The sequence below is a fragment of the Choloepus didactylus genome, chromosome 4 (assembly GCF_015220235.1).
Source record: "Choloepus didactylus isolate mChoDid1 chromosome 4, mChoDid1.pri, whole genome shotgun sequence".
Classification (NCBI taxonomy): domain Eukaryota; kingdom Metazoa; phylum Chordata; class Mammalia; order Pilosa; family Megalonychidae; genus Choloepus; species Choloepus didactylus.
The window spans coordinates 96968970-96979093 of record NC_051310.1 but is presented as its reverse complement, the minus strand read 5'-3'; the positions used below and the strand labels follow the sequence as shown (position 1 = coordinate 96979093).

The 10124-nt window shown below is 40.0% G+C and overlaps 1 long non-coding RNA gene across 1 annotated transcript; it reads left to right on the top strand.

Moving 5' to 3' along the window:
* The first annotated feature begins 2370 nt into the window (after nt 1-2370).
* LOC119533283 lies at nt 2371-9764 on the top strand. The gene is made up of 3 exons (XR_005216617.1): nt 2371-2719; nt 9399-9481; nt 9681-9764. It is a non-coding gene; the product is annotated as an uncharacterized LOC119533283 (long non-coding RNA).
* Nucleotides 9765-10124: the final 360 nt, after the last annotated feature.

Below are 10124 nucleotides of genomic sequence, written 5' to 3'. Positions count from 1 at the left end.
TTTGAGAAATTTCACAGTGTGTTACTATAAATACCCACTAGGGGACAGCATTTGCATAGTCAAATGTAAGCTCCAGCAACCAGCAAAGAATTGGGAGTGCAAAACTGTCCACTTAGAACTCAGTTGTTGGCCACTAGAAGACAGTGGCATAAGCCAAGGGAGCCTGCACCTGCGGAAAGTGCCTCTGTGCCCCGCCCCCCAGCTCCCCGAGAAGGTTACCACCTGCCCCCTGCCGGCTCTGAGAGTCCAGACGGAGGGAGCACCTCTGACGTCAGCTCTGACTTTCCCAAGGAGACTTCTGAGGTCTGAATTGTTCTTGCTTATGGAAAGCTTTCCTTCTGTAGTTTGGTATCTTCAGTGAGGATATACTATGTTTTGCCTTATTACTAATTTTTCTTCTCCTGCCTCTTAAATGTGGGCAGAGACATCTGCATGACCTTCACCTATGAACCTGAGCAGTCATCTTCATTTCATGGTTTCCAAAAAGAAATCTGGAAGTCTGCTAGATGCTGACTCCATAGGACACTTGGCAATCCTAGAAAATAGGGGGCCACCCCAGACCTGATGCTGTCAATTCAGTGGCTCTAGAATTCTGGCACACATCACACACCAAGTCCAAACTAAATCTCCTGGGCAGATCAAGTAGGGATCCAGAGACTTTGGAAACTTGGAGAGTTGCTCAGGGGTGGTGGCAAATTGAAGAATGTGAGAATGGGTTCCCACACACCTGAAACTGCATTTCACTGTGCTCTTTCTAACCCAAACCTCCCACCTCTTCCACCAAAAATATCACTGAGGCTGCTGAGAAGCTGTCAAACACTCTTGGCTTTGCTTCTCCTGTAGAGCTGCTAATGACTGAGACATCCATCAAGATAAATCACTGAATATTTATTGGTTCTCTTATACTGGGAGGAGCTGCTGCAGAGTATAAAGACACAGAAGACAAGTTTCTGTCCTCAGGAAATCTTCAGGAAGAGGGTAAACCCAGGATAGAAATAATGAAGAGAGAATATATTGGGAGTCTTAGGAGAGAACAAACCAAGTGCTAGGGCTGAGACCAGTGGTGATCAAGGAGACATCCCCTGGGAATTTCTTGACTTGGGTGGCTTGGAAAGGAGGGAAAGATTTTGACAGAGGTAAAAACAGGATGATGTCAAGCACAAGTTTGAATAACTAAACACATTGGGGTAGGATGAATAGGGCAAGTTTGGTAAAAAGGAATAATCCAGTGAGACTGAATTATTGAGCAAGAGTGTCTAGTGAATGGGGAAAGGAAAGGGAGGGAAAGAGAGAAGCTCCTTGCCTATAATCTATGGGGTTTACTCAGTTTGCCACAGCTCTAGGGTTCCACAGAGGATCCTCAGAGGCCACCTGGGGGAGGTGGGGTAGAGACAGTGGTTTTCTTCCATATCAGCTACCCAAGGCTCTTGTCTGATCCATTCAGACATGTTTAAATGAATCTTTCTTACCCACCCATGAAAGCAGGAGTGTTCAAACACTGCCATAGGTGGCAGCTTGTTATCTCCTGGATTCAGCCAGGATCCTCCAGTCTGCCAGCACCTGTGGTCCTCGTTTCTGGTTTATTTTATTCCCTAACCCTCCCTTCCTTCAATGCAGGTAATTCCTCACTGTCACATATAGGGGCTCGTTTATATGATATATGGATGTATGGAAGGGGGCAGAAGTTGTGTAAATATTTGTTTTATTTTGTTTTGCTTCAATGATATGATAGGTACATACATAATAGACAATTATATAATAGGTACACGGTTATTCAAACAGCAGCACTTTCTTTTAAGCATCTCCCTAGCTTTCAGATAAATTGATAACTTCCTTAAGATGTTCACATTCTCTCAAGCATGAGGTCTGCTGGGACCCTCGTTTCATACAGCCATCCTTATTCCCTCTGTCATTATGACTTCTCTTTGGGGCACAATTATTGATGCTATATTATCAATATTTTGATAGATATTTTGTTTTGATCTATTTCTTCACAATCTAACACTCAAATGATTGTCTTGTCCAATGGGTGTTCATTCTAGGTTAAAAACTTTCTCTATGGAGTGTACCCAGAAATTTCTTTTTCTAAACTGCATCATGTTTACAAACCCTATGCATGTTAGTTCTGCTGGGACTAATTTTTCTCTGATCTTCATACACTTAAAAAATAAAATAATAATTGTAAAATCAAATAATATTTTATTTCATTGGATTTAGATGAATTAATAAAAGATGAGAATACTGACAGAATTGAAATCTCATGTGTCAAGCGGGTTCTGAAACTACTGCTATTATGTAAGTTGACACTCCATCATAATGATTTATTTTTGACTTGGTTTTTCTAAAATATCCATATTCTTAGACATCTTTCTGTCATTCTTCTTTAGTTTATAAACACCTTATTAATTGGCATTTGCCTTTCATTTGTTTGTCTGGCATTTAGGGAGAAGAGCTGCTTTCAAGTTTCCTCCTTCCAGTCTCAGGCCAGGGTGGCTGGAGCAGAGACCACTGATATTCCTTACACTTCCCCTAGAAAAAGAAGTAAGATTCCCGTAGCTGAGAATTTGAGACGCAAATTGTGACTTGCTCGCTGGTGTTCTGCTTGTAAGTGTGCTCTGTCCAGCTCTTCCTTCCCCATGATTGAGGAGGAAGGACCCGGAAACAGATGAGGACGGCTCACTTTGTGTTCCATTACTTCTTTCCAACCAGCTGGACTTGGGTAAGATTCAAGACATGGAGTTGGCTTTGGAGGGGGTGAAATTGAACAGGAGACCTCATGGACATTGCAATCCACAGACCAATTATGAATAAAGTTACTGTAGTTGTCAGAATTCTCTGCAATGTGGATGGGGCCCAAAGACCTGCTGACAATATTATATTACTTATCTACCATTGTTCTTTGTGTGTGTGTGTGAATGTGTGCACATACACATAAATGTGATTGCACATGTGTGTATGTGTATGTGTGTGCTTTGCTCTGACAACAACCTAAAGGGATGAAGTGAATGTTTTAGTGTCTGTGGGATATTTGAGGGCTTGGATTTCAGAGGAGATGCTAATATAGCATTGGAGCCATTAGTATATGGGTGATAATTGAATAGATGAGTACCCAGACAGAAAAAATATGTAAAACGAGAATAGTGCATAGCAGAGAATCAGAAAAAAAAAAAAAATCAAATTACTAGAAAGAAACATAGTAAATATTTTTATAACTTTAGGACAGGGAAGGCCTTTTCATGTTATTAAAACCAAGAACCATAAAGGAAAAGACTGATAAATTTACTACGTAAATTTTTTAAATACCACAAATAAGATTAAAAGAAAATATTTTTTTCAGGTTATGCTTCCCAAACATATGACAATAGGGATTCCCTTTTTAATATTCAAAATGCTATTAACAAGACAATTGGAACATTATTTGTCTGCAGAAAAATGGGCAAACAATATGAAAGCAACTCACAAAGAAAGACATACACATAGTCAAAATCTTGAAATGATACTCAGGATCTGTATTAATCAAACAAATAGAAATAATTTTTAAAAGATAAATATTTAAGAGGTTTTGTTCAAAGGTATTTTTTGACTTTTAGATTTGCAAACATTAAAAAAAAAATCCAAGTTTAGAAAGGGTATGGGGAAATAGGCATTATTCTGTACTAGTTGTGGGAGTTTAAATCATTGCAGCTGTTGTGGGGTAGTTTGGCATTATGCATGAAAATACCAAATGCATATACCTAAGATCTAAGAACCCTACTTCAAAGGATTTTCCCTAAGCAGAAACACAAAAATGTGAAATGCATGTGTGAAATGCTGGATGTCACAGACCTAGTTTTAATGGTCAAAAATTAACAAGAGGCTAAATATCTTCCTAAATGGAATTCAAGAAATAAATAATGGTATATAAGCACCTTTGAATGGAAAGTGATATGAATCATTGTGGCAAGAGGTTCATGACCTGTCATTCAATCAAATGTGTAAGTTACAGAGCAGCCATGCACGGCTGTACCTTTTTAAATGATCCATATGCATTTGTGAATGAGAATACATCCCCATATAGAGGTGTCTGAAAGGACGCACAACAAAACATTCACAGATGTAGGTAATTTTTTTTTTTTTAATTTCACGTAGCATTTCAATCCTTTATCACAAATGTGCCATTTTTACAAAACTCTTGTGGGTGACCAGGACACACTGGGGTTACTGCTGGTTTTTGGCTGCTTAACTATTTCACAGGAAGTCTTCCCAGCAGTGCCTCTGGAGACGGGTGCAGGGGACGGAGGCTGACAACTCCTGGCAGGTGCTTTTGGGGGTTTTATTTTACTTGGCTGACTAGGGACAGTTTGGAATCTCACACAGAGTTCCTGGTTTGAAGAAGAATTGATAATTTTTTAAAAAAAAATTTGAGTTCCTTTCCTACATGAGGCAAAATTTGAACTTTTTTGTCCAATGGCAGACCCGACCAAACAAAAAAAGCTCAAATCTCTTACACGGGTCTGACCTGTTTCAATGTCTCCAATATATTGTTTTTGTCTATACGCTCTATACACCCTGAAAGCAAAGCAGTTTATGCTCAAAATATAATTTTGCAATTGCTTGATATTTTCTGCACTCCTTTTTGGCCCTTGATGTGGGAAAATCGGGGCACTGTTCTGGTTTAGGTGAATTTAATTTAATGAGTGTCATCACAGCCAAATTGGCAGAACTGCTCTGCTCACTCTTATAGAGAAAAGCCCACTGTCCTCAACTCCGATGCTGCTAATATCATGCCTCAGCCTGGCACGAAGGCACAGCAAAGAGGTCAGCTCTAGCATTATGTGGCCCTCGCAGGACCCCGGAGGGTGCTATGGCCTGAAGGTATTGGATGGACGGGGCGTCAGTGAGGACATTGGTTGTGCAGAGGCTCCTCTTGCTTGGGGAGCTACAGCATCAAGCCTCACCAACCCAAAGCCAGAGAGAGTCCGTTCCTCCTCCCTGCACTGTCCGCCAGGACCCAGCTATGTGGATTGATAAAGCAAAAGCCCAGGAAAGAGAGCTCCACGCCAGACCCAGCCAGGGCAAACTCTTCCTTTGAGTCTTTGCAACGAAGCCAGGCTCCTTTCTCACAGGCAATTAGTCTTAATGACACATGACAAAGGTTCTAAAACTGGGATCTGAGTGAGATCTGCAGAAGAAACAATAAATAAACCCAGAAGCTATCAAATCATAGCAGCAGTTTTATTCATATTAGTATTAGAAGCTGAAAGCACAATGTAGGGGCTTGTGTTCCTGCTGGCATGAGTCTTCTTGTGTAATTATTCTCTCTTCCTGAACACCCTGGGATTTCCATGTGGAGAGTTCAGAAGGAGAAGTAATCTGCAACTTCTGCTTCAGGCTCTCTTTTTTATTTCCTTGTGAATTGTTTAGTCAACTGTCCTTTGGGCAGGGAACTTTCAGTCATCACGGCTTCTAATTAAGATTTCTTTTCAAAATCGAATTCAGCAAACTTAGATTTGGCCCATTCTGTTTGCGTAGCCTGGCCCAGCAGCCATGTGCTTATAAGAATTTCCAAGTTAAATGTTTAGCTTGGGTGTGCAGAAAGTTGAAGCATAGTCATTTGCTTTGCATCACCAGGGGTCAGGAGGCTTAAGAAGAGGGGAGACTTCATTTTAGAATCATTGACTGTCCAAGCTATACAAAAAGTTGTTGAGTCCAATCTGCCGTAAATATCTGCCTCCCTAAGCAGGTCTTTCAATTGCTGGCCACCTAATCTAAATTTGCAATCCTCTTCTCCTCTCTGTAATTTATTTTTCTTATTAGTACCTATCCCCATCTAACACAGTATGGATTTTTACCTTACTTATCTTGTTCATTGTCTCTCTCCCTCAATATAAGTTGTCTTCATGAAGGTAGGAATTTTTGTTAGTTTTGTCCATTGTCGTAACCCCAGAGATCAGTACAGTGGCTCGCGATAAATATCTGCTGAATAATAAATGAATGAATGGACTTCGGTGCCTTGGCCCCAAGTCTGCCCTTTGTACTTTACAGAATGAATGTAATCTAATCCTATCTAATCAGAAACAATTCTCTAGCTCTCTGTTATTTATGAGGTATTAGAAAGCATAAACTCTCATCAACCCAGGAAAAACTAGATTATTATCAACCTTTATAAGAAGGAAGCATTTATTTAAAAAACACTAGCAGAGTACTAAGAGTGTTCAGGCACTGTTCTAAGGGCATTACAAACATTAGCCCATTCAATCTGCTTAATGGCTCTGTCAAGTATTATTGTTACAGCCCATTTTACAGATGAATAAAGGCTCAGACAGGTTAAGCAAATTGCTCAGGGTCACACAGCTTGCAGAACTGGGATTCCTTCTAAGGAAGTCTGCCTGGAGAGTGTACTATTAACTGTTACATGATGCTGTAACCCCATGCTTGACTGCAAGGGCACTGAGTACCCCATGATTAGTGGAGCAGTCTGCAAGCACCGGGAAGATGGGAGGAAGAGCCGCATGGACCCTGCCCTTCAGAAGCTGACACTCCGGTGGAGATGAGACATGTATTTATACAGCTGAGAGTGTCATGCGAACAGTGAAATTACATGCTCTAGGAGATAAGAAGCATGCACACGTCCCTGTGGTCAGTTCTAAAGCTTCCCAGGACAGCCAACACAGTGCTCATCAGTGAGGGCAAAGTTATCCCATCCCGTGCCCTGCCCAGATTCCTGGGCAGAACTGTTCTTCGACGTGCTTGTCAGGGGAGTGGGATCAGCAGTGGGGAAGGTAGGACAAGATGGGTGGGGAACGGAGGAGGGTGAGTATTAAATTTGATGTTTCTAGACGCAAATTCCTCAATGAATCTTCTCTCTTTGAAACTTCTCAAGGCCCTTGCTGGAGCCGTCCAGCTCAATTGACAATGCCATTCAGGATCTCCTGTGCACTGGGGATAGGCTGGCCTCATGGAGGAGGGAAAGAAGGAGGACAGACATGGGATGGCTCTTAAAGTTTCTGCTCAGAAGTTCATTCTCATTTCCTTGGGCAAAGCCACACCACCAGATCCAGTCTGATACCAGTGCAGTGGAGCACATCATCCTCCCCCAGAGATGGGCCCAATAGGGAGGGACAGTCCTATCGTCTGCCACAGCAGGGTAGATATAATGAAAACAGGACGAGTTGGTTTGACAGAGACGTATGATGGCTTGAAAGCAGCTCCTGTAAGATGCACTGGAAAAGTAGGTTGGGGTCACTTCCTGGAGAGAGATTTCAAGGAGCACGGACTTCACAGGATGCACTGTTCATGTTATTTACTTTATTTCTACTGAATTTCGTTATATGGATACTCCATGGTTTATTCAGCCAATCTCCTGCTATGGACATTTATGTTCTGCCAATATTTTCACATTATGAACTACAATTAAGATCTCTATAGACACTATTTAAACATGTCTTTAATTATTTACTTAGAATTGATGATGAAAATCGGAATTGCTGTGTCTCAGGGTGTTTATATTTTTAGAGTTCTGGATCCCCTTGCGGAGCTGAACTCCAGAAAGTTGGAACTATTTATATTTCAACAAGCAGCATAAAACTATGCCCAAGTCTCTTTAATTCTCCCCAAATTAATCCATAGATTTAGCATAATCCCACTTAAAAATTCTAAAGGAGTATTTGGAGAAAATAAAGATTTGGAATATTTAGGGCACACAGAGTATAAATGATCCTGAAGTTCATCTGAAAAATAAGCATCCAAGAACATCCAGGATAAGGAGGGCTTACCCTGTTGGGTATTAAAATTTATTTCCAAGCTTCAAACAATCCAAACAATTTGGCGCCAGCACCAGAATCAACAGACAGAACAACTGATCAGAAGAGAAATTCTAAAAATGAGACTAGTTGAGTGTATCTGGGTTTATGTGTGTGCCTGCATAAAATCTAGGGTGTGCTAGCAGTGGAATTTCGTATCAGTGGGGCAAAGATGGATTTGTCAAAGTAGTGTTGGGACAATAGTATAAGGGAAAGAATCAAGCAAGATCTCTCTCCACACCTGACATCAAACAAAACAATATAGATGTTAAATAATTAAAGGCAAAATTAAGATAAAATATAAATCACAGGTGGATTTATGTAATTATGGAGTTGAGAAGGCCCCTTGAAGGATGGCAGAAATCGTAAAAAAAAATAATTGATGGATTTATATTACCAAAAGAGCCAGAAAGTAATTTTAAAAAACAATTGAAAAAAATGAAAAACCTATTTACAAAATATATGGCAGTATACTTAATATATTAGTATATTAAAATATATTAAAAATTCCTAAAAATTAATAAGGCAAATGTAGAAAAATTGGTGAATAACATAAACAATCAGTTTGCAAGTGGAAAAATATCTTCTCTAGTATATAAAGAAATGAATATTGGTTTTTATAATACATGCAAGTATTTTCTCTTTGTAATATTGGCTGTAAATATTTTATGCCCAATTATTTCTATTTTCTTTTAATTTTTCATTATTTTAACATAACTATGTATAAAGTCTTATGTAATATAAACTACTGAGCTTTAAAACTTTGTAACTTTTCTATTGTTTCTAGAAATCTGCTGATAATTTTAATTATTTGGAAGTTTTAAAATATTTTGTTTTCTATAGTTTCATAGTTTCATTTTTGTAATTCACTCTTTAATATATTTGGAATTTATTTTGTATACTATGAGATGTGGAGCTAATTTTATTCATGATTACACTTTAATGGTCTTAAAATAATGCATTACCTGTTTATTCTTTCTATTTTATATCCTATGTTCATGGACATTTATGTATTCATTCAACACAATTTATTGAGTGTTTTGATGTAATTTGCCTTATTTTCCTAAATTAATTTGGTAAGAAATTGAGGTTGACTAAAACAAGCAGATATAACAATATTTTCTAAAGCTGTAACAATTAAAACTGTGTATTGAGGGAAATTAGGGAGGAGCCAGTAGTCTATTTGCACAGAATCCACATGGGAGAGGGGCTGGGGAGCACCTGGAGGTGGTAGATAGAAGCTTGATTATCACAAGGGAAGAAAGCATGGCACCGATTTTAGTTCTATAATTTAGATAATGCACATGCTTGCTGCGGTCTAAGAACAAAAAATGTGGTGATTTTCAAGTAAACATGAGTACTGGTCCTGCACACTCCTTTCCCGCTACCATAACCCAATTTTGGGTGCATGTTTGGTTTTAATGAACATATCCCTAGGGAAACTGTACCACTGATTTTGGATGTGAGATGTCTTAGATTGTCACAATTTCACGGGCAAAATTAGAGTAAGAGGTCCAGAGGAAGTAGAGAACAAAAGGTGGTGATAACAGGCTCTGAGCTTCACTTCTAGAGTTCTCTTCAGAGACATGAACTCATCTTTTTATGTCATCTTTACAGGATGAGCAGGAAGGGGTCATCATCACCCAGGTTTGTCAGAGATGAGAGTGGAATCCAGAGAATCTGGTCCCTTTTGCTAAGAGGTGGGTGATGTGTTGCAATAATCAGGAACATAACAAGGTGGTTTTAATAGCCTCATAGGTCCACATAGTCTTAAAGAGAAGGGTTGTTATTTTAGAGTAAAACAGACTACCATCACTGAGACAAGAAAGTCAGTCATTTTACAAATTCAGTTATTTTTCTTGCTCTTGTTGAATTTAATCAACTTGTGTGCATTGGCAGAGACCCAGGAGAGAGTGCTAACCATCCCTGGGCACTGCCTCATCTTGGATGAAAGGAGGTTTCAGATCATGGCTTTGTGCCTGGGAGGAAATAGAATCCCCACTTAGAGAAGGTGCGCCTCATCCAGCAACAGGAGCTGCTCTGGAGCCTGTTACCTGCACTTGGCAGGGTAGCGGATGGTCCCTTGAGGATGCCAGGTTTGTAGATGAAGTAGCTGGTGGCCAAGGGTTGGAGGTGGGGAAACTTGATGCACTTTGGGCAGAAGCCCCGGCTGCAGCCTCTCTGCCATGAATAGCTCCGTGGCACTGTGCCCATCATAACAATGATGGAAATCTGCCAAGTAGAGCCGCAGACCAGCATGCTCATACAGTTTGGCTTTTGTGTGTGCACTGCAGAACATTCACCCTGATCTCAACAGAGAAGCATGTGAGGGGGGCTGAAAAA